The following is a 4,480-nucleotide window of genomic DNA, read 5'->3' as shown; positions in this document are numbered from 1 at the left end:
AAATGACCAAAATTTATGAACAGTTTTCAGATGAGTTTATGAGTGCTACTTGCTTGCATCATTTTAAAAAATGCTCTACCCCCCCTATTGATAAGAGAAATGTGCATCAGAAGAATTCGCATAGCATTTGGATTCACTAATAGGACAGACAACGAAGGTGACAAATGTTGGAGAGGATGAGGAAAATAAGATTTATTCATTTTTGGAGGATTTGTAGAGTAATACAAAAATTTGTTAGAGCAATTTGGAACTATACCAAAAAAAGATATAAAATCATGCTTACCCCTTGATCAAACAGTGCCCCTTCTAGGTTTATAGAACAGAAGAGAGGAAAAACAGGACGGCAAAGACCCACTATGTATCCAGATATTTTTAGTATCCCTTTTCTGGTGGTGGGGAGCTCGAGATTGAGGGGATGCCCTTCAGTTGGGGAATGAACGAAAAATTGTCATAGATGTTTAATATGGAATATTATTCTGCCTCAAAAAATAATGAGAAGAATGCTATCAGAAAAACATGGACTTACATGCATTGCTGCAAAGGGAAATGTATTATATACAAAGTAACAGGAATATTGTAAGACAATCAATTGTAAAAGACAACATGCTGATGTAAGACACTTCTTGTCTATTATGAAGAACAAAATGACATCGCGGTTTTAGGGACAAGTTATAGAGTGCACAGTCATGGCTGATCGGACCAATATCAGTCCGAAATGCTCTATCACAGGTCAGGCAAAAATAATCCATCCAGGATGGGGTAGTTCCTCTAAACTAAGGTATTTTGCTTTTTCTTTGAGCTGCTTCTGTTCTGCCTTACTCACAGAACCCAGCACACTCTCTGATGAGAGATTGCCATGCTGAACTGTCCTATGCCAGTGACTTCTGTACTGCCCAGTCAATTCCAAAGTTCACCTGAGAGACCTTGAGAAGGTCCTTGTAATACTTTTTCTGACCCCTCTGTGTTTGCCCTTTATGAATTATTTATACAATAGTCTTTTTGACATGTGTACATTTGGCATTCCAACAATGTGACCAAACTATGTGTTTGAACTTCTGTAGTAGAGTTTGAATGCTTGGCAGTTTAGCTCAAAAAAAAAGACCTTAGTCTGGTATCTTAACTTGCCAGGCGATCTTCAGAATATTCCTAAAATAATCCAAATGGACATGATTCAGTTTCCTCTTACAGTGTTGGTAGACTATCCAGTTTTCATAAGCATACGAGGTCAGCACAACAGTTTTGTAGTCCTTCAATTGTATAATCAGTCTAATACATCTTCTCTCCCAAGTTTTCTTTGTAGCCTCCAAAATATCAAGATAGTTATGTGTGTGTGTGTGTGTGTGTGTGTGTGTGTGTGTGTGTGTGTGTGTGTGTTAACCTCATTTTCAATGTCTTCCTCCCTGGAAAGTGGACTTTCAAGCCAAGTGAGCTTATCCACAATACTCCAAGCTTCTTCATTGGCTGTTATAGAAGGTTCCACATATAGGGGATGTGATGTTTCTGATGGAGCACCTGGGTTTTCTCAGTGTTTGTTGTTAGACCAAAATTAGCACAAGTAGCAGAGAATCAGTTCATATTTAGTTGCATCTCAGCTTCAGAGTTCATTGAGCACATAGTCATCTCCCAACATAAAACCATGCCCCAACACTAACTTCACTTTGGTCTTGGCTTATAACGGTTTCACGTTGAAAAATATACTATCAGTATGGTTATTGACCTTGATGCTCTCTTCATTCTCAGTGAAGGTGCTTCATGTAAGGTGACTTAGTTATTCTTAATCACACAATGATCCAAGATAACTCTGAAGGGACTATGGAGAAAAATGACATCTTTCCCCAGAGGAAGAACTGGTAGTCTTGGTAAACAAATTGAAGTATATATTTTTGCTTTCTTTTTTTCTTGCAGTTTCTTATTTTGTGAGGGGGTCTAGGTTTTTTTTCTCAACATGACTATTATTTAAATATTTTCCATGCCTACATACGCATAACCCACAAGGAATTGCGTGTTTTCTCAATTAAAGGACTTGGGGAGGGAGGAGTGGAAATCATTTTTAACTCAAAACCTGGGAATCAAATACTAACAAAATATGTTTAAATGTCACTGGGGAAAATAAAATACTAAATAAAATTTTTAAAAAGAAAAAATGGAACTCAGATTCCCAAGTTGTCAATTTCTGAATCAGTTATAGCTAAGCTTAGGCACTGGAAGAATTTGACTGATTAGACTACGAAATATTTGCTGCAGAAAACATGCTAAAGTTGAAGACGTCAATATCCACTCAGATTACCTTACTCTTTTTATTCCTTTTTTTCAATACAGTTGGAAGCATGTCACTAGTGAAGTGTGACGTTGCCATCAGTAGGCATCATTTCAGCTGCTGAAGTAGAACACTTTGAGAAAATAGACTCTAAATGGACTGCCATTGAGGAACTTCAAGTGTGAAGAATCAGTCTCTCTCTCTTGATGGGATGCTAAGATGGAGGGGCCCAGGGAGAAGAAACTAAACATGATTTCTACTTTAAAGCAGCCTTTTCATGCTTATCTTACTGTGATTTTCATAAAAGGACATGACAAAGTGGATAAAGTGGTGGGTTTTCATCTAAAAGACACAGGTTCCTATTCAACCTAGATACCTCAAGTATAAAACTCAAAGCAATTCATTTCTCTAAGCTTAGGTTACTCATGAGTAAAATTAGGACAATAAAGATATTTACATCAAAAGGTGATCAAAAGGACCATATGATATATTTTATGAAAAGCTCCTTAAAATCAGCAATTATTTGAGTCATCTAGTGTTTCTCTTGTTATTAAATTGTCATCGGAAGTAGCAAGAGCTTTAGTGCCATCACTGTTATCATAACTCTGCACATCATCTTATTCTCATCTTTTCTGATAAGTTCAGATGGGCAAAATTACCAGCTTATTATTGTTGCTTCATTTTTGATAATCTTTGGATTGCTGTAAAGCAATTTTAAATAAATTTTAAATGAATGAATGCTAATATTGTGATATCAATCTATGGCATTGTTATTTTATTATTACTCATAGTGTCCAAGCTCCAGGCTCAAAGAAAACTGAGAGATTATCTAGAACAAGACTTACATTTTATTATTAAGGGTAATAAGACAAAGAAAGATTTGCTGTTTTCCTTAAGAGGTTCTTGCATATGGTCAGAAAGAACATGAGATGTTCATCTAGAGAAGAAAAGACTTATGGGAAACATGGAACCTGATGTAAACTATTTAAAGGATTTTCACGAGCAGGAAAAAAATGATATTACATTTGGCCACAAGGTTAAACCAAGGAGCAGGAAATAGACTGTATAAAGAAGCCCAGGGATGTTTGCTGAATTTCACGGTAATATTTGAAGTAGTGTACACCCTATAATTAAAGGATTTCCACTTAAAGAGTGTCAGATGATTTGTCAATAAATTTTCAGAGTGGATTCAGATTCATCAATGCCTTAGGCAAAATACCTATTGAACTTTCTTTGACTTCTTATATCCTGAGTTTTTCAGATCAAAAAGCAATCTATATACCCATATAGTGATGTGTTTGGTTCTTCCTAAAGAAAGAATGTCTCTGCATTTTAATGTTTAAAAATTATTAAAATAATTTGCAAATGATCATTTTTCTCCTGTATATAAATCTAGCTCTCTGGACAGAGTTGAATATTCAGCAGGATGCATGTGGATCCCCACCTCTGCACTCTTGGAGATTCAACATATTTATGGAGAGGGAAGAAAGGGGGAGCTTGTCAGTGTCATCTTCCAAATAACAAGAGTCATGAGCTTAAAGAAAGGAGAGACCTAGAGTGGCCCTATCTATCAGATAATTTGCATGACAGTCTTTAAGCAAAATTTTCCAAAGAAAAAGCGACTGTCATACAATATTTCACCACAGGTGCAAGTACCATACACTTTTTATGGTTGGTGATCTAAGTGTCAAGCTGAGATTTAGCTAATGAGTTTTCTGTTCCAAACTAAGCAAGAGCTCAGTTACTCCTGTACTGAGCCCCAAACAGGTGGTGTTTTATTAAGCTTTAAAGACAATGTGTCTGCTTCCCTTATCAATAAAGATTCTACATGTTCTCCATGGTTTTCATTGTTAAATGAAGATAAATTGGGGGATATTTTGGCTACATTCATCAGGGAGAACATCCCATTTGGAACTCACAGCAGTGGAAGAAATAGTTTAAAACTTTAATTCCCTTCAAGTAATCTTTCAGCATTGTTAACTTCAATGAGCTTCATCTTGCTTTTATCATCATTTTTTTGTCTTGTTTTCTTTCTTCGGGTTGATTGGGAGGAGCCTGCTACAAAAAGAAACCTGGAGGGTGGCTAGGTTGTGCAGTGGATAGAGCACTGACCCTGAAGTCAGGAGAAACTGAGTTCAAATCCTGCCTCAGACACAGACCTAACTGTGTGGCCTTGGGCAAGCCACTTAACCCAATTGCCTTGCAAAAAAAAAAAAGAAACCT

Source organism: Macrotis lagotis, chromosome 4, assembly GCF_037893015.1.
Source record: "Macrotis lagotis isolate mMagLag1 chromosome 4, bilby.v1.9.chrom.fasta, whole genome shotgun sequence".
Taxonomy (NCBI): Eukaryota; Metazoa; Chordata; class Mammalia; order Peramelemorphia; family Peramelidae; genus Macrotis; species Macrotis lagotis.
The sequence above is the reverse complement of the archived record's forward strand: the minus strand, read 5'-3'. Positions refer to the sequence as shown.